This window comes from Sorex araneus, chromosome 11, assembly GCF_027595985.1.
Source record: "Sorex araneus isolate mSorAra2 chromosome 11, mSorAra2.pri, whole genome shotgun sequence".
NCBI lineage: Eukaryota > Metazoa > Chordata > Mammalia > Eulipotyphla > Soricidae > Sorex > Sorex araneus.
In genome coordinates, this window is record NC_073312.1 from 36,214,195 (window position 1) to 36,235,909 (window position 21,715).

At 35.8% G+C, this 21,715-nt stretch overlaps 1 long non-coding RNA gene across 3 annotated transcripts in view; it reads left to right on the forward strand.

Moving 5' to 3' along the window:
• LOC129399433 (uncharacterized) overlaps positions 1 to 21,715 on the forward strand; it is a 417,723-nt gene that overhangs the window by 311,238 nt on the left and 84,770 nt on the right. Inside the window, exon 7 of one of the 3 annotated variants that reach the window (XR_008627081.1) lies at positions 18,111 to 18,214. The exons of the other annotated variants lie outside the window; for them this stretch is intronic. This is a non-coding gene — a long non-coding RNA (uncharacterized LOC129399433). Of the gene's footprint in view, positions 1 to 18,110; positions 18,215 to 21,715 lie in introns of those variants that run through there. 3 annotated transcript variants of the gene reach the window in all.

Sequence of the window (21,715 nt, forward strand, 5' to 3'; positions counted from 1 at the left end):
TATCATTTATTTTATTGAGTGTCAATACTTGTTATAGTCTTGACAAATAGAAGTAGCCCTTCAAACATAGTAAACAATACAAATAAAGTCACTCAATGTTTGAAATAAAATGGAAAACACAGAAAGAAGAAACACCACCATCTTTCTTTAATCTAATGCAGATAGAGTTAAATCATAGTAAGGAAACACAACCAAACTATAAAATAAATATTTTAATGAATTTCTCTGCCTGCCTCTAGTACTTACCAGAAAATGCCAGTTTTTGGATTATAATCTTTGCAATCTTTGGTTGAGTTGACCCAGAGTTAGAATTTGCTATTTTATGCTGTACATTTTATCTCTTTCCAAGTGATACAATTGTAAAAGTGGAAAAACCTTGCATTTTAATAATAATAGAGCATCCTTTGAAAGTTTCAAAACATCCTTTGGAATTTCTCTGTTAACATAATTTTTTAAATCACAATAAATTGCTGATATGTTTGATTCTAATAACCACCTCTTAGTCACTCAAAGATATTAAAATTGTATCCTTAAGAGGTGGGCACACTGGTGACGGGTGTGGATGTGCATGGGAAACCACCAGTAACAGTATTATAAATCACAGGATCTACTTCAATTAAAAATAAGTTTTTAATTTTAAAAGAAAATTAAATTTGTCCTCACTTAACAATTTATATTTTGATTAGGACTCTGACTTTTTTAGGACTAGAAAAGTTGTTTAAATATGGAAACAAATGATGTAACAGTTTTTCCCCTGATTACAGCTGACCCTGCCTGTCTCCCTAAAGTTAAATATGCTTTATTAGCTAAAGTCCATTCAATTGTGAAATTAGAAATCAAAATCACATTAAATTTAAGAAACAGTTTTTTATTAATTTTGTAACTGGACTATATCCTAGGAAAGATCACAGGAAAAAAGAAAAAAAATGCAAGAACTAGAATCTTCATGCTCTAGTGGACTTTTTACGATCTGATTGATTTTATCTATACCTACCTCAGAGATAGTAGACAAAATGATAACCAGAGAAATTAAAATCATCATAAAAATTCTAATATCAATGACAATCCATAATTGGCAGTCTTGGGTCCTACTCCCTTCCCTCCGGTAATTATTGGAGAAGTGGAGAAATAATAGGCAGAACAGTTAGCAGAAGAATGATTAGGGGAAAGCTTATGGAAAATGCTATAGACTCCACTGTCAACTGTACTCATAAAATTCATCAATCAAGTTGACACAACTAAACACTAGAGAAAAATACATTTGTGCTCCACAATTAGAAACAGGAATTGCTATAAGTAGTTATGCAAGTACTTCCAGGTTAAAGATGAAAGAAAACAACAGCTAAAACCCCATCACAAATCTGTATAATTTATTTATTTTTTAAATTAATTAATTTATTTTTAATTAGTGAATCACCGTGAGGGTACAGTTACAGATTTATACATTTTGTATAATTTATTTAATCTTTTCAACAAAAGGTATTAAGTGATTACCATTTTCTAAGTGAGTTAAGTACTAGTTGTGTATAAATAATAATCATAGACACATGCCTCTTTTACCTTAAGAGTTAAAAATTATACAGCTAAGCAATAAGTTCTCTTATTGACATGAGTATAAATATTACTGATGAGACATGAATAGTAATATTACTGAGTTTAATCTATGAGAGGAGATGATAAGATTTCTTAACATGATCTGTGGATGATAATGGGGGTCAATTGTACATGAAAACCTACTTGGAGAACTAATAAACTGATACCAAAAATAAAGATAAGTCAGAGTTATCCAGGTATTAAAAAGTCAGAGGAATTCAACTTAAAATATTTTTAAAATATCCTATTAGAAATAAGATCATGGCGCCAGAGCAATAGTACAGTGGATAGAGTGTTTGCCTAACACACAGCCAACTTTGGTTCAATCTCCGGCATCAGTTCCCCTAAGTACCGCCAGGAGTAATTCAGCCAGGAGTAGCCCCTGAGCAGCATTGTGTGTGACCAAAAGGCAAAAAAAACCCTAAATAAATTAAATTAAATTATGTAGGGAAATTTATGTTCAAGAACATTATTTTTATTTTCTTCTTAGACAAAACACTCTATCTAACATATATATTAACATTTCTCTGGATAGTTTTCCTTTTAGGGACCTTTTTTATTAACCCTGAATCTAGAATGTGGTAAAATGGGGAAATGTTAGCATTAAAATTGGTGAAAGCAACCAAATAGGTTTATTTTCTGTGTACCTATACTCCATAATTTCAAGTAATGTCCTATCTATCTATAAATATCACTGTCTCTCCAGTCAATAACATAGCGTCCTTAGGACAATAGATAGACAGTAATGAACTGATATTTTTCCTAAAAATTTGATCTTTCCTCAAATATGACTTTTTATGAAGATGCTTTATGCCTGGGATAGCAGTTGACTTGCACTAGAATCTTGTTCTTTTGTCTCTTTGACAGATATGAGATAAAATATTACTAAATTTGGGCCAAGTCTTCAGGGTCATGCATAAAAACTAAATATCTGAGCACCATTAAAGTGAGTAATATGCATAATTAAACTTGCTCCAAAAGTTGGCAGAGCACAAACTGGCAAAAGACATTACATAATACAACCATACACACCTAGAATAAGGTTCTATCAAGACTGATGAAGTCACAGCTCTGTGACTACAAGTTAGATACATTTATCAACTCAGTGGGCAGAGAGAATAAATGGCATACTTAGATTTTCCAAATATTGCTTCGTCTCTTTGTTTTGAGCAATATAACCTTTAACCAAGAATGAAAATTAAGGAGGCATAGATTGTACCAACAGAAGAAAGCAAGGATGGTTGTTAGAAGTGGGATTAAGGACTCATTGCATCTCTGGGGCATTTCATGGCTTCAAGCCAAAAACAGAGCCAAAACTTTCTTTCCTTTTTTCATTTCTAAAATGATATCACTGTATCACTGTCATCCCATTGCTCATTGATTTGCTTGAGTGGGCACCAGTAACGTCTCCATTGTGAGATTGCTGTTACTCTTTTTGGCATATCGAGTACGCCATGGGTACCTTGCCAGGCTCTGCCATGCGGGTGGGATACTCTCGGTAGCCTGCTGGGCTCAGTTCTTTCTCTTAATTGATTGTAAATTTTATGTTAAATAATGCAGAGATATCTATTCTGGCTCCTATCCCACTACGGGAACAGGAACAGCCATTCTATGCATACATCACCACCCTTGGGTCAGTGGTGCACACATGAATTCATCTTAAACTGGGAAAATTGTCTCTTTGACCTTTCCTGTTGCCTCCTTCTCATATTGCAGAGAATCATGACAGTCAGCCAAAAGTAGAGGTCTATGGTTCTAAATCACACTTGTTAATCAGTTTTTAAGAGGGAAATACGGCTGATAAAAAATGTTGTCTCGGGGTGGGGAAAAAATGTCTCTTTTATAATCTATGAAGCTAAAAATCATAGAGTTATGGAGATTATATTCAGATATCTTGGTAAAGAGGGGAAAGTTATCAGGAAAAAGAGAAGCCCAAATTGCTTTCTGTATTATCTCTTCAACTGGTGCTCTTAGACACTGAGAGGACAAATCAGTCAGCAGGATGAGATTTATATTACCTCTGTAGCTGTTTATTTTTATAAGACAAGAATCTACACAGATTTAAGTAGAATCCACGTGTGACATTTATCACCAATTGCTTACAACTATTAATTTAGCTTTCTCCTCCTTATCCTTTCCCCTAAAGCCTGTACTTCAGACAAGATGGCCTTCTAAGATAATTAGGACTGCTTTTCTATCAATTCTGCATAATATCCACCCATCATAGTTCTTGTTTTTCTTTTTTTTGCTTTTTGGGCCACACCCAGCATTGCACAGGGGTTAACTCCTGGCTCTACACTCAGGAATCACTCCTGGCAGTGCTCGGGGGACCATGTGGGATGCTGGGAATCGAACCCGGGTCAGCTGTGTGCAAGGCAAACACCCTACCCATTTTGCTGTTGCTCCAGTTCCCCATCATGGTTTTAATTCATGATTTTGTTCATGACTGTCTGAGATAATACAGTGAACACAGCTTCATAAGAATTCCTCCTCTAAGACAAGATAGGAAAAGACGTCATAGAATGCCAGAAGTCAGCGTGCTGGAATGATTCCGTTAGAGCATATCTAAGATACATTCAGAGTGAGAAGGTGTTTCTTCAGGCTCTATGTCAGCTCCCAACCAAAACAACAACAAAAAATTTTAATGGGCCAAAAAAATGCTGCTGAAGAATTGAAAAAAGAGAAGTAAAAGTGACTAAAATGTGATAAAAATTAAAAGGAAAGAACAAATTTTGCTAGTTTCTCTTCCCTGCCTTTTCTACAAAATGAGAAGAGAGGGGAAAAAATACTGGTAGCCATGGGTACAAGATAACTATAACATAAGCGTACACTATTATGATCTAAATTGTAGAAGGATATAAGAATGCTCTGTAAGTATGCTATGTGGCAGGAATGCCAATCATTTATTTAAATGGAATAGACCCTAGAGACTTGTGGTAATTCAAATCCCTGGAAATAAATCATTCAGTGTGAGCTATACTGTATCACTGTATCACTGTCATCCCGTTGGTCATCGATTTGCTTGTGCGGGCACCAGTAACGTCTCCATTGTGAAATTTGTTGTTACTGTTTTTGGCATGTAGAATACTTCATGGAGAGCTTGCATTAGCATGAAATGTTACTAAACATGGACCAAGTAATCAGGGTAATTTATAAAAACTAAATATCTGAGCAATATTAAAGTGAATAATCTATTCACTGTAATGGATTAAGCTTTTTATGAGATAGCATATTTTGTTCGTGGCAGGTTTTTTTTGTTTGTTTGTTTGTTTTAGGGTCATACCTAACAGTGTTCTGGAGCAATAGCACAGTGGGTAGGGCATTTGCCTTGCACGTGGCCAACCGTGGTGTTCGATTCCTTCACCCCTCTCAGAGAACCCGGCAAGGGCAAGTTACCCCTGGTGTATTCGATATGCCAAAAACAGTAACAACAAGTTTCACAATGGAGACGTTACTGGTGCCTGCTCAAGCAAATCGATGGACAACCGGGCAACAGTGCTACAGTGCAGTGCTCAGGACTTCTGAGCAGTGTTCAGGACTTCTCCCCTGGCTGTGTATTCAGGGAAAAGCTGAGGACCATATATGGAACTGGGGATTGAACCCAGGTTAGCTGCATGTAATACAATGCCTTACTCACTGTACCATCTCTCTAGTTCCCCAGAAATCATTCTCTGAAAGCTAAGGTTAAAAAAATGCTGCCTTTTGTTTTCTTTTTAGGAAGGAACTAATTTTTGTAGAACTCATGTGACTGCTTTTCAAAGGCATTATAATGGACTTGCAGTCTCAATAAAAGGGTCATTGACTTGGAGTCTGAACTTAGGAATGAACACCTGAAAAAGCAACAATGGAGAATATTTACCAGACACATGGACCTTAAGGTTCCCAAGATTAAAGCTACTATAAAAGCCAGTAAATGAATTCTAGACATGGGTTTGAAAAGTCTGAAAGTCTGTGCATGATTAGAAAAGATGTTTCTAGTATAAAAAATATTTCTCTATGTTTGTGCTTCAATTAACTTCCCAGCATACTCAGTTTAATTTAGGGTGTATTGATTTTTAAATATCAGTGAGGTATCCTGTGGAGACATTGAATCTTCCCTCATCACTGCACACCTCTGCCCACCATCTCCTCAATGCACAGGAAACACATCACACGTATGTCTCACTATCTATGTCTTCTCATCCTCTAAGACACAACATAAATAGCCCTAACAGAATATATAGTGACAACTGCTTGTCTATATTAAATCAATGCCATCATATGCTTTCCTCTATGATATCATATTTTCAATTTTCATCTCTCTTTATTTTCCCTACTTGTTTGCATGTTCCCTAAGAAATAGTAAGTCTATTATTGCTATTGAAGTAAACTTGACAAATGTTCTTTAATCATTGTCTTGATTTTCTTTATCAACTTTTATACTAAAAATTTCTAATGCTCGAAGACAATAATTTTTCTTTTTTATTTATAATATTTTAAAAATATGATAAATACAAAAATTATAATGTAACATGCTGACAGATAACTTAAAACACTGTTTGGACACAAATCTTGCCCCTTTTTGCATCTATATGTATGTTTACCTGTATGAATAAGAAATGCAGAATAAATAAACTAACATTTTAATACATTTTCATGAGGGAAATGTCATGGAATATAAATAGTGAATCTGTAAATTTACAGCCAACAAAGAATTAGCTACATTGCTGCCCATACTTATTAAGCAGAAATTTGGAACTTTGGAACAGGAGGGAGATAAAGTGTGAGAAAATAGGAGACAAATAGTTGAGTCATTTGATGAAGAAAAGCTATCCAATAAAAAAAATCATGAAGATGAAGTGATTACATATGTATTTTTCAAATACAATTAATGCTGTTTGCTTTTGACTTATACATTGATGTAATATAAAATATTCCTGTTTTCCAGCCCCTTTGTAGCTAAAGTTATCCTCAAACGGCTTATGTGAACAATTTTTGTGCACATCTCTTCCTTCATGAGAGAAATGTATGAAAGAAGTAACAGCTCACTGAGAACAGGAACTCAAATCCATAAGAAACCAAGGAAAGGTTAATCCTGAGAGGTTTGCCAGGACTTGAATGCTTACAAGAAATAGATGAACAATTGAAGTAATTTTTAAATTCTCCATATTGGTTAATTTTTGTGGGCTAATTTAACTGGACTACAAAGCCCAGATATTTGTTTAGATATCATTCTGGGTGTGCCTTAGAAGATGTTTCTAGATGAGATTAACATTTGATTTGGCAGTGTAAGGAAAGCAGATTGCCCTTCCCCATGTGTGGGATTCTCACAATCTGTGGAAGACCTGAATAGAACACAAAGGCTGAGTGGGGAAGAATTCACTCTTTCAGCCTATCTTCAAGCTGGTACAACAGTCTATTCCTGCTTTGGGAATTAGACTCCTATGGAAAGTAACACCATAAGCTTTTTTAAGTCTCCTAGATTATTGATGGCAGGTTCTGAAACTCCTGGCCATCATATTCTTAAGAGCCAATTGAAATTCCCAGGAGATAAGGCAGATTTGGGTGCTTGACTTACATGAAGCCAGTGTTGGTTTGATCTCAGGCACCACATACAGTATCCCAGATTTCACCAGTAGTTATCCTTGAGCAAAGAACAGGAGTAAGCACTGAGTCTTTCCAGATAGATCTATTGATTCTGCTTCTTTTGGGAAACCAAACTGGTACATGAGTTTGGTTCTTTTCCCTCTCCCCCACCTGTCTGGAGTGGAAAAAAAACAAACAAACAGAAAAACCCAGAAAACCTACTCAGACAATGTTTCTACAAAGCACTTACTCACACAATTTTTCCTAAGAACTAGTAAAGGTAAAAAGGTTAGTTTTAGGGGCCAGAGAGATAGTACAGAGAATAGTACAGAACTTGCCTTACAAATGGCCAATCTCGTTCTATCCCTAGTCTCCTATATGGTCCCCAGAGCCCTGTGAATATTGATCCCTGAGCATAGAGTTAGAAATAAGCCCTGAGCACTTCTTGGAGTGCCCCTCACACAAGCAAACAAACAGGATGCGTTTTAATATCTGAATGTGTCGAGATCTCTTTTTTTCTCTCTTTTTTTTCAAAGGGTGATGTTTATTTGGAGATTGAATAACCTATTGTTTTCTTTTGGGGTCACACGCAGTGATGCTCAGGGATTACTCCTGGGTCTGAACCTAGGAATTACTCCTGGTGGTGCTTGGGGGACCAGATGGGATGCTGGGGATCAAACCAGGTCAGCCGCATGCAAGGTGAACGTCCTACCCGCTGTACTACCACTCCAGCTCCAGAGATCTCGTCCTTTCAGCCTAAAATAATGCAGGAAAGACAAGTGAGAAAATAAGAATACAGTAGGATATGGTTCCATAAATAGTTTGAGGACTCTCAGTAGGAAACTTCATGTTCAAAGAGAAAAATTAGTAAAAGGAAATGAGGAAGATCTCAGATGAGCAAGAGCTGCAATGAGAAAGCAGTGGGTAGAAACCTGTTCTTGCAGAAAAAGTAAACACTTGCCTCAATAAAAGCGGCTTTGCCAAAAATACAGGGGGAAGAATGAAAGTGGGATAAAAGATGCAGAAGGATAGAGACCAAAGTCACTGGAAACTGTAGGGCAACTTATCCAAAAGAAGGTGGGTCACCTAATTATAAGAGGGACTGAGAAGCACAAGAGATAAATAATGATTAAGAATGTTGAAAGGAATAACAGAAAGTTACAGAAATTATCTGAGCTTGGGACAAACACTATTTAAAATAGGAACATGCCATACAAGTAGCAAAATAACTCAAATAGCTCAGTATGTTACCAATTGGACTCCTAGAGAGAAAATACTAACATAATCTTTATGAGAGAAACAAGGTAGAACTTGAAGAAAGGATTTCTTTCTCACAGTGGACTAAATTGGTGGCTCCTCTTGTAATAATAACAGGAGTTAGCCACAGTTCTAGCAGTAACAGAAAGCAATTCAAGCTGCCTAAAGGCAGAAAAAAATTATCAGAGGAGCATATTAAATAGCTCACTGAGCTCAAGGATAGACAAACCTCAGGAGCTATTGAAAATTTAAATAATAGGTACCCAAAGAAACAAAACTACAATTCCAGTCTTGAGTCTCTTAATGTTCACATTCTGTTCCAGCACAGATAGTAATGGGAGAAGACCATTTCCAGGTATATGTAACTTAGGAAAGACCAAAAAAAAAAAAAATCAGAGTATAGAAAAAATTCTCAGCATGAGAATGTCAGTAAGTGCTGTTAAAGAGGATGAAAATGTTCATCAAAATATATAACGGTGAAGCATACTTGATGATTACTGAAGGCTTTCTTAAGGAGTAGCTACTGTAGAAGCTGGAGCGATAGTACAGTTGGTATACCATTTGCCTTGCACTCAGCCAACCCGGGTTCAATTCCCAGCATCCCATATGGTCCCCTGAGCACTGCCAGGAGTAATTCGTGAGTGCAAAGCCAGGAGTAACCCCTGTGCATCTCCAGGTGTGATTCGAAAAGCAAAAAACAAAAAAATTTAATGTACAGGGAAAACAGGAGAAGGAAAGATAAACATACGAAAATGCTGGGAAGTATAAATATGTTTAGAATGTTTGTATCAAGAAGACTATTACCACGGTAAACAAAGGGAGCAGGGGATGAGTTAAACTAGACAGTTAACATCTTGTATCACATGTGTCACTTGACATCCCATTGCTCATTGATTTTCTCGATTTGCTGGAGCGGGTGCCAGTAATATCTCCATTCGTCCTGTTGCGTGCTAGTGTAGCCCAATGGCATTTGTTCGATCCAGAAACATTAAGAGCCTCAAACTGTTCTTCCAGGGTCTTGATGAAGAAGTCTGACCATCTCATAGGTGGGCGGCCACACGGTCTTTTGACATCCCATGGAATCCAGTCGGTAACAGCTCTAGTCCAGCAGTCATCTCTGAATCACATTACGTTTCGGCCCATCTGATTTTTGATGCTTTGGCAAACAAGACAGTGTCCCTGATTCTTTATCATCAGTGGAGGTGGGAACACCGGATTCCTTCTCTCACTTGAATGAAATGTGGTATTCCAAGCATAGCTCTTTCAATTCCTCTTTGGGAGACCTGAATAGTGTTCTCATCCTGTTTTCATAGGGCCCAGGTCTCTGAGGCGTATGTTAGTGCAGGAAGAATGCTGGAGTCGAAAAGATGTGCCCAGAGCTGGATGTTCTTCATCCTGTTAATCACTTCTTCGATGCTCTTGAAGGTGTTCCACATGGTTCTTTTCCTCCTACGCAGCTCAGGTGCCAAGGTGTTCATCATATTGAGTTCTCAACCCAGGTACACATAACTGCTGCATTCGGAGATGTTCGTTCCGTTGAGAGCAAATGGAACATCAGGAACTAAGTCCATTTCTCATGAACATTGTCTTTGTGAGATTCAGCTGTAATCTGACCTTTTCACATTCACAGTTGAAGTCGGCCAGCATTCGTGCCACTTGGCTAATGTTTGGTGTTATTAGAATGATTCATCAGCAAAGTGGAGGTGGTGTAGTTGCCAACTGTCTATCTTCACTCCCATTCCTTCTTATTCCAGTTAATGTCATAGACATTTGGTCTATAACCAAAAAATATAAGTGTACCTACCAAAATAATAATTTTTTCTTTTAGAATATTTGATCTATGATCCTTTTTAAAATCAGATCACAAAACCCAACAATTTCTGAAAGCTTCTTCATACTATGACAAAGAAATCACATTAGATTTGCAACTAAAAAGTCAAGCTAGAAATATAGCTCAAAGGGATGGCACTCATGCTTTGCATACAGGAAGCCCAAGTTTGATATCTAGCACTTCTAAACATTTCCAGGAGTGACTTGTGAGCTAAAGTAGGCTATGAATAATACAGGTGTGACCCTCCAAACCTAAACCAAACACAATATTTATTAAGAATATTTTGTGTTTGTTTTTCTAATTCAAATGTATTTTATTTACGGTAAGGGAAATGGGGGACTGGAGAAATAGCAGGGCTTTCGCCTTTCATGCAGCCGACCAGTGTTCGATTCCTTCGCCCCTCTCGGAGAGCCTGGCAAGCTACTGAGAGTATTGCGCCCACACGGCAGAGCCTGGCAAGCTACCTGTGAAGTATTGGATATGCCAAAAACAGTAACAATAAGTCTCACAATGAGAGACCTTACAGGTGCCCGCTCGAACAAATTGATGAGCAACGGGATGACAGTGACAGTGACAGAAGGGAAATGGGGGAGAGGGACAGGCAGTGATGCTCCTAGATCATAGGAGGCATCTCCTTAAACAAGATTCCCAAGAAGAATAAGGATTCTTTATCACAAAGGCCTCACAGTTTCAGTAGAATGCAGTATTCTGAACTAAAGAATCCAAAGGCAAAACACCCAGAATAGCAAACAAAAGGTAAAAAATAAAAAGAAATAAAAGTTAAAAAATAAAGTGGAGAATGTTATATATCAGATAGCATTACAAAGCTAAATGTGTATACAACTCTTTAGAACTTTTCTTTCCAATGTAGTCTTTGGACATTAACTTAATGTTCCTGTAAAACATCTTTTTGATATTTGGAAAGGGTCAGGGAAAAAGTATTTACCAGATAATATACAAGGTGAGACTTTTTAATATAAATATTAAGTGTTACATTTAGTACCTCCTATTTTGGACTGGAGCAATAGCACAGTGGGTAGGGCATTTGCCTTGCATGCTGCCAACCTGGGTTTGATTCCTCCATCTCTCTTATAGAGCTTGGCAAGCTACTGAGAGTATACTGCCTGCAGGGCAGAGCCTGGCAAGCTACCCATGGGGTATTTGATATGCCAAAAACAGTAACAACAAGTCTCACAATGGAAACACTACTGGTGCCTGCTCGAGCAAATCAATGGACAATGGGACAACAGTGCTACAGTGTAGTGCTATTTTAATACTCTAATAATTTATATACATATTTTCATTAAATAATGCTTAAATTGAAAAAATATTAAAAGAATGAAATAAAAAGACAAATTTCTACTTACCACCTTTCATTTCCCAAACAACAAATCCTCCTAGGAACTTGATTGTAAAACAGAACTTACCCTATCTGATATCCAAGTAATGTTGACAAAGTTATGAAATAGAATTTGGCTTATTGAGCATTACATTAAATTTTCTCTAAACTCTAAAAATTATTGCTTAGTGTCTAGTGTGTTCTATCTTGATTACTTCAAAACAGGAACCTGAAATAATAATGCTTATAAAGTATATAAAACAGTTTTAGTCATTGAGATCAAAAGGCTAATTAGCTGAAAAGCACTAAAAGACATTGAAACTGGTCTTTACTGATGCTGCCAAAATATTACCCTTAGCTCATAAGCCCAGGGCCAAAGAGAATAATGAATTACTTGGAGAGAAAATGAGACACAGATCAAAGTTGTATGTAGAATATCTAAATGTTCTTTTTTGAAATGTGCAAGTGGAAGCCTCCAAAAGAAAAGAAAAAGACAACTGAAAAATTAACTAGCGATTCCAGAGTCATTCCCACTAAGCTGCATTTTCTAAAATGAAATGATTATTTTTCATTAACTAATAAAAACCTGTTGGCTGATGCAATAATGCAATGGATAGGGTTTTGCCTTGCAAATAGCCAACCAAGGTTTGATACTTAGCATTCCTTATGATCCTGTGAGCTCCACCAGGAGAAATTCCTGATAGCAGCAACAACTGGGCCACCAGAAGGAATCTGACTGATTTCTACTATTAGTAAGAGAGTAGATTTAATCCCAAGTTCCTAGCTTCTTGAGAACTTAATGAAATATTTGCATACAAAACCCAGATGCTTAAGAAGTCAAAATTAATTGTACAGTAAAAGTAGACTGGTCTGGGTCCCTTGTGTACATCAGTTTTCCCATCTTTTGCCATCTGGTTGTCTTCATATACAATGAACTGATCTTTCCGCCACATGTTTTACTACCTAGAGTATCCACTCCTGACCTAGAATCTGTAGCTGGAGCCGTGTCATCTATGTCCTCTTGTTGGAGCTTGCTACTCTGTACCTGGTCATTGAACCATATAGCTAAGAATGTACCCCAGTGCCTCCCCATTGTCTCAGCTTTCCTTGTGTTTTTTATTTGAAACTTTCAATTTATTCATCTGAGGACTCTTAATGGCCACTACTACTAAAAGAAGACAGTAGAAAATACCTAAGAACTACCACTTCTGTATCTTCAGTTTCCTTCTTGTATTAAAGTTAAGGTTTTGCAGAAAGAACTCATTGTTCATTGAATGTACTCGTTTAATAAAATCAACAGCCAAATTGCTTAATTCAGATGAGATCCATTTAGTTGCTTCAAAGGATTATCCTGAGACCTTTGGCATATAGATCATCTCCTCAGTTATATATATATACATATATATACACACACACACACATATATATATACATATATATATATATGTATATATATATATATCAAAAGACACTGCTACAGACCAGCACTTGAGTCTGGAGATGCAAACAAAACAAAACAAAACAAAACAAAAAACTCTCAGATAGTTGAATATGGCGTTGGAGAACCAGTGTAAATGTTGTCAACATACTAGTGGATTCCTTGAATAACCAATTTAGCTATGTATTAAATGTTGTATTCCAGGGGCTGGGGTCAAAGGTAGCAGAGGGAATCTGGGAATACTAGTGAAGGGAAGTTGACACTGGTGACACTGGAAGTTGAAATTGGTGATGGAACATTGTATGTCAAAAATGTAACTATGAATAACTGTAATTTATGGTGCTTTATGAAACAAAATTTTGAAAAAAATGTATTTTATATTTTGGTGACAATTCTGAAAAATTATGTATATGATTAAATAATCTTCAAGTAATCATATACTTATTAAGTTTGCAAAGTTCTTTTCTATATTTCATTACAAATGTACAGAAAGCAAAGCACCATGGGATTAACCACATTTGTATATTCATTTCTTTTGTGACTTTCAAAGGATGCTTCTATGTTCATGTTACAACTTATAAACCTGCAGGAACAGTCTGTGTCAAGTCTTCTATTTTGCTAGACCCAATAATAGGATTTACAGGTGTGCTTGCTTTGTCTATCATTTTTTTTCAAACTATAGTAAAGGTGATCCTTGATGGAACAGCATAATGAATAAATATTTATAATGATTCCATAGAGCCAAGAATTGGGACCCTGAAAACTTATTCTAAAAGATATGATCTTTCATGGTTGAAGAGTACTAAACACCCTCTAAATATTGGACGTTTGTTGTGAAGTGTCACATGGTGCCAATACTATAAGAGAAAGTTCAACCTTGCCTCTAAGGGAAGTTTTTCAGAGAGCCAAGAATTCAGCCATATCATGTGCTAAATGATACTCACTTTCATTATATTTAACTCTGTATTGCTTAAGTCCACTCTAAAGAGAAATCAGATTTTTGTAGGGGCCTCCTAAGGAATACCCAAGGAGCCCAAGAACCACTCAGGTGATAATTGCTTAAATGAAGAGTTTAGTGAATGATACTGCTGAGGGCCCAGAAGTGTGGGGGATTTTCTGGGCTGTAGCAGTGTTGCTGGAGAACCATGAGGTTTTAAGAATCAAATTTAGGGGCTCTAACATGCAAATCATCTGCTCTCAAGCTTTAAGCTATTTTCTCAGACCTGAAAAATATTTTAGGTTCATGAAGCAGGCCCAATGCTGTGACAGGACATTTGTTTTTGTCCTGTGTTTTGTTTTCTTTTGTTATTCTTTGGAAGGTCCTTGGATTTGACTTGAGAGAATTAGAAGATGCTCACAAAACCCTGTGCATTCCTCTGCAATTTGGGATCAGGAAAGACTGAAGAATTTAAGGACACATCAAATTCAAACAATCCTGCATACCAGAACTATTCTGCTATCTTTTTTTTAAAAAAACTGATTAACAATCATTTTATTTCAAGGGGTAAAGAGGTTTTACAAAAGAAAGCAGCAGTGACATAGCATTTTTGTGTAAAAAGCAGTGAATGAAGTGAAAGGAAGGAATTCCTAAAATTTTACCTTCAGTCCTCAATCTGAGGAATACGATTGCCAAGCCAACAAGAGTCATGAATGGTGTTAAGCATGTGTTTAGTTTTTCTATGCCTCATGTTTATATCTCAGTGCTGCCTTACCCTGTGAGATGTATTCTGTCAAATTACCAGGCAGAGTTTAGCCTGATATTTGCTAAATGAATATTTTCTACTAGCCTGCAGCTAAATGCAGAGAAATGTAATGGAATGCACTTATTTATGAAATGGGGAAAAAGCCAAACTAGTGTCAAATGACTTCTAGGGGATTTAGATTAATTTACATTTGCTCATCCAAGGGCATGATACTTATTGCAAATGCCTATGTCTTTTCCATAGCAAAACAAAACTATATTACAACATTTGAAACATTGTTTTTTCAGCTTCAGGAAATTTTTGTCACTTTTTAACTGCAATGCTTAATAATAAAATGGTTATTAGATTTATATAATTATTTTATGTAATATGTCAAGGCTTTATGGCAGAAAACCATATATTTAAACCTCAACAACACACTCTCAATAAATCCAAAAGCACTATAGAAACAATTACTCATTCATTTCCCTTGCAATATTATGCGCTGAAAGTAATATATGGACATTAGCTTTGAATTTAAATTGGTTTCTGTGCTCTGTTCTTGAGACTTTATCTTCCTTTTACCTCTGTACTCAAAAATATCTTTCCCCCAGAGCACATGGTTTAATTATGCATTGGCATTGTTGATGGAAAAGGAAAAGATAGCAAGTAAATTGCTGTATAATCACAGGCTAGTAGCTATTAAAATGGCAGTAGATTGAAGAAAATTAATAGCAATTTCACAAATGCAATAAAAGTTCATAGGAAATACCCTGTTAACACTTATATTCAAATTATTTCCTTTTCTAGGCAGTATTTGTGTAGAGGGGATTGAGACTTAAGACTCCACTGAATATACACTCCTGGGGATTAATAAAAATAAAGACAAGGAAATTTTCAATTAAAAGCTTACCAAATCTATATATTTAGAGATGTTCTATACATTAATTCATACTTATATAGCACTTAATTATACCAATCTCCATTTCATAAAAGTCCAAGAACTTATTATAATGACTAGAATAGCATTTCTGACCAGGGACCTTATGGCTTCTTCTGGGTCCCCAGAATATTTCAAGGAGACAGTAGGTGAAAGAAACATAAATGGGGACAGTGGTATAAAACTAGGGGATGAATGGTAAGAAAATGGGGTCATAGGAAGGGAAGATGTTTAGAAACAGCCACAGTCAGAAAAGAACCTAGATTGGAATTTATTTTTTGGTCAATCTATTTCCTCAGGGAAAAATGAGATTGTTTTTGTAGACTAATGTAAAACTGGAGAGTGGAATTACTATAAAATTCCTAATTTAGGGAGTAATATTTTGAGTATTGAGTGAGATTGCCTTAATTCAACATTTGTTCCATCACTTATCTTTGAATAATTTACAGAAAGTTTTCTGAGTTCCATTTTCTCATTTGTGAGATATTTTTATGATGATAAAAGTATCTAATTCTTAAGGTGCCTGAGGATGAAAAAATGACAACAAACATACTTAGCTTTTTACCATTCAGAATGTTTAATGATATTCCAGTGGAGTGGGTCAATGAAGCTGAGCCTCTAAGTTGTCTTATTTTCATGGTGGCATCTGTGTGAAAGTCTATTCAGACAGATTCAATAATGTATGCTATATGCATCCTTCAGATCCTGACTTAAAATCCCTCTGGCTGATTAAGGATCAAGGCTGAAGTCAGTCTATTAACCTCAGCAATTTTTCTATGACAAAAGGAAAGGCTTGAATTGATGGGTAAGTGTAGAAAATGATGAGACACTTTGCTACTTAAGCCTCAGAGCAATCTTTTGAACAAACTCAGTTTTTAATCCCCAAAACTTTCTTATTTTAAAGGTGATTAAGAACACATATGTATGTTAATTAAAAAAATTGAAACCTCATAAGTTCAGAGTATATTTTTATATAATTTCCACAGTCATATTTTATTTTCCTTATAACTTCATATAAAGTTTAAAACCATCTTCACAAAAATATAAATATAAGACATTAGTTTATATCCTAGAGACATTAGAGAAAATAAGGTTCTTCAAAATCTATCCCATGATTCATTTTTCAACCATCTAATATGTGACTCGTGGCAAGATGACCATAATAGTGGTATTTGTCATGAAGACATAAAAGAATTATATAGTATAGGTTATTGCCACACACATATAAAAATGATTTTTCAATTAACTAACTTATTCATAAATTCATCTTAAATTTATTTTTTGGGCTAATTGCTGGACCTAATTAGAATAATACATAAAGCTATACATACTCTTAGTAAAGGCAACCAGTAGATAAATGAGCATATCCATAAAAATATAGTTTTGTGCTATTCATGCAAAGTTTTCAGAAAAAATAAAGTAAACCAGAAATGAAAATAAGAAAGATATCTGTGCTGAGATGTTTGTGTAACAAACATCTTATTTGTGCCCAAATAAGATAACAATATCTCATTGTAAAGGAATGGATATTTTTCACAGAAGTAGTCACTGTCACTGTCATCCCGTTGCTCATCGATTTGTTTGAGCGGGCACCAGTAACATCTCTCATTGTGAGACTTATTGTTACTGTTTTTGGCATATCCAATACACCATGGGTAGCTTGCCAGGCTCTGCCATGTGGGCGTAATACTCTTGGTAGCTTGTCGGGCTCTCGGAGAGGGGCGGAGGAATCAAACATGGGTCAGCCACATGAAAGGCATACACCCTATCGCTGTGCTAACGCTCCAGCCCTCTCAGAAGTAGTACTTGTTAAAATAGATATTAGTTCCTGGGCCAGAGTGATAGTATAGTGGGAAAGGTGCTTGCTTTGCACAGACCCAGGTTCTATTCCAAGTACCCCCATATGATCCCATGAATACTGCCTGGAGTGATCTCTGAGCACAGAGTCAAGATAAAGCCTGAGAACCAATGCATGTGGCCCAGAAAACAAGAAAAAATATTAGTTTTTTTGTTGGGGGGGGAGCACACCCAGTAGTACTCAGGGCTTACTTCTGGGTCTGTGCTCAGGGATCATTCCTGGCAGGTGTAGAGGACTATATGGGGTGCTGGGAATTGAACCTGTTTTGGCTGCATGAAAGGCAAACACCCTAACCACTGTACTATTGCTCTGGAAATTTATTTATACTTTTATCAAACAAAATGTAGTGTGGTCAACTTAATTGGACAAACTTGTGTTCCCATCCTTCAAAATCCAACACCAATGTAGTGTCTCCTATGAATATTTTACTTGGTTCCCACAATACTGTTTATATATCTTTTATTACCTACCTGATACAATATAAAGTCCTATGTTTACTTTATCCCTTGTCATTCATAAAGCCATAAACCTTTTATCAGTAAAGTTCTGATCCTATTCAGCTTTATACATATATACTCTTTTGACACTAATATTTGTTTAAATATAGAATGAACTCAGAAAAGAACTTCACAGAGTGAAGAATGTTCTAAAGATAATCCAAGACTTCCATATCATTCCCCGAGCAAAGCCAGGAGTATGCCCTGAGCTCTGTAAGTATGGCCTCAAATACATATATACATATACATATACATATACATAATACATAATACATATATATATGTAGTGACCAAAGGAGAGGAAAATTGGTGAGTAGACAACATGGGTGATGAAAATTAGTAAATTCATTATTCTAATAAAAATGGTGAGGGGGTGTAGTGTATAGAACGGTAACTGTAATCAATAGTATGATATCTCAAATTTGAAAGTTGCTAATATGGTAAATAGAACATTCATAATGACCATTTCATAGTGTATAAAAGTGAGGGGCATAATGCAAACAAATAAACAAAAAATACTATAAATCCTAAAAAGGTAAACACAATAATATTGAACCAGGAACACTTCTTTGGAGTGAATGAAAATACAGAATTGTGAAAGATTTGGTGGATTTTTCAAAGAAGTAGAATAGCTGGTGAGACAGACGTTGCATTACAGGTCATCTACATGTCTGACTTATCATAACCATGTTGTAATTACCAACCATAAATTCCTTAATAGAAGTCAGTTTCTCCTAATTCTTGGTAAGAATGATGAGCCTGGGAAGTCCTACTTTTAATTATGTTAGCAGGAAAAAGGAAATAATATGATTTGATAAATTCAAACTGGTACATTACAATAGACAACAGCTAGAGTTGGGGAAGGAAGAAAATCTTTTCCCATAGCATATAAATTAAAACTGAAAAATGAAAAAAAGATTCTGTTTTTCTCATTTTTCTAAGCATAAGTATCCTAGAAGCAGGTCATACTATAGTTGCTGATAATGCAGACCAATGGTAGCAGTCATTTCCAAATATTGCAAGCCCTGTGGAAAACCTACTTACTCCCACATAAAATTACAATATTCCCATAACCAACTATATTTGTACTCTACTGGAGCAAATATCAATGCAGAGTCATTTTAAGTAAGCGTGATCTCAGTAATTTTTTTGGATATTAAATGTTTAATAATATCCCTTCATATTATTAAACATTCAATCACTATCACCATAATAGTGATTGAATGTTTAATAATATCATATATATACCAACCATGTTCAATTTTAGCTGTTAGTTGTTTAAATATATATATACATATATATACATACATATACACACATATATAGTTCAAGTGAAATTGAATAACTTTACAGATATTTTGTTTTGTTTTTAGTTGGTTTTCTTTTTTGGTTCAATTTTTTTGAGGCCATACAGTACTCAGGGCATACTCCTGGCTTTGCTCAGGGATCACTCCTGGCAGGCTTGGGGAATGATATGGGATGCCAGGGGTTGAACCTCGGTCAGCCATGTGCAAGGCAGGTGCCTTACCCACTGCACTATCCTTCCGACACCAGATGTACAGATATTTCGGAATGGTCCAATTTTGTAAACCAAGTTCTCTCTTATCTTTAAAACTGGTTATCTTCCCTCTCAGGGCAGGATATGTTCTGACTTCATCTTCCCAGAATGCTTTCCCACTCTACAAAATGATCCTGTTAAATGTATGATCCCTATCTCAGTGACTTCTAGATTTTTCAATGTCGTAGAGATTTCTTTCACTAGTTTCATTCTAATTTTCACTTTTATCAAGCTTCTCAAATCCACATGGAGCTACTCGATGTTACTGTCTTACATAACCACCAGCAAAATGACTTTGTCATATTTTCCTTGCCTGAAGGTAAATGAGGAAGCAGTTAATGTAGAGTTGAAAGAACACATCCACTTCATATCAACCACGCTCAACTAAATTCAAATGGTTCATTTTTTATGTATAACTGCCTAGATGACAATAATTAGAGATCCGAGATACAGAAAAGCTCTGTGATCATATATTACTCTATGTGTAAGTACTTAATCTGTGTATGTTCCCTACCCTATTCTAAACATTACCTTGAGAAGCAGGTGATCTTGGGCATACACCTACACAAGTAGGTGATCTGGGCATCAGTGTTTCAAGTGATTTCTTCTAACTGTGTCAACTTGAATGTCTAAACAGATGATTAAATCTCATAGATTTAAACCTTGAAGTTAGTTTCTTTATATCTTTGATTATCACCTAGTATTTACTTTCTTTCTGATTCAAATTTGCAGTCTATCGTGCCAACTTCTTCCTATTGGTATAACCTTGCTCACTGACCACATCTATGATTGGGATTCCTATGAATGTATTTATTAGCATAGTCAGAGAAATCAACCAGCATCTCAAGAGTTTAAATAATTCTTTATACCACCACCAGAAAAGCTCTCTTTTCTAAAATACTAAAGACCTTCTAGGGCCACTACATTCAAAGAATAAGCTTCTCACTATAGATCTGAAAAGCAAACATAAAACTGCACCATTTTCCCATTTATTTCAAAAACTTGAAATCATTTCTCAGCCAAAACTGTATCTTTGTCAGAGGTATAAGCAAGATCAGTCAAATTTCTAATTATGAATATTTCTCTGTTAGATTATTTTTACCCTAAGAGATACTGCAAGTACTTTCCTACCTACTATAGAGAAAACAAGGATTTCTGTGGTTAGGCACCCACTGGGCAAAGAAATTTCAGTTCATGTCCCACTGTGTGACATGTGGAAATGAAAATAATGCTTATTGAAGAGGCCTTTGTAAATTTTCTAATCCAGTAATGGATGTTGTTGTTTTATTATAGCTATGTAGTTACCTATCCCCTTACACACTGGCCCATCAGTGGGACCAGAATATGTGAATAATAGAACAGAGTTATTTGTCTTCCTTTATATTTTATTGTGGCAGAATGGGCTAGTGAAATATTTCAGTGTACTGGAATGCTTTTATATATAATTATGAAGCAGCAACAAAGAAAGGTTACATCTATTTCCAAAGTTTAAAAGCATTTAATAATCTCATGTGTTTTACAATTGATAGACACATATTTGAAAGACTGTTTTAAAAGCTACATTTTGCTAATGTAAGAGCAACTTCAAAAGAAGCTTAAGAACCAGGATACAATCAAAGTCACTGTGAAGGTGCCTGTAAATTGTCAGCTTGATCTACACTTGCCATGATGAGTTCGTTTAAGGACAACTGTGTTATAGTCCTATCCCTGTTATCAATTAGTTGTATTATTTTGACCTATTTATATACCTGGCTTGTGTTCATTTGCTAACAGTAAAAAGGTGATAAATAATAGAATCTGAAAATAGAGACTTTGAGTTATTACAGATGTGCTTGAATTCTGGGTCAACGTGTATTAGCTATGTGATGTTAGCCAAGTATACAGTCCTTGAGCAGTATTTTCTCCTGTGATTGGGCACAAATATCACTAATATACTTGCCTTCCTGGAAGTTGTAAAGGAATGAACTAAATCATCCATATGCATTGTCTAGCAAAGTACATAGTACATTTTTTTCTGTGTTTATGTTTTTAGAAGCCTTCCAAGCAGCCCTCAGAGAACATAGGAGTGATTCCTAGCAACAATTTGCAAACAAGACCAATGTTTCAGAGCTAGTACTGAAGGATGGTGTGCTTCTTGGGCTCTTCAGTGTCTGGGAC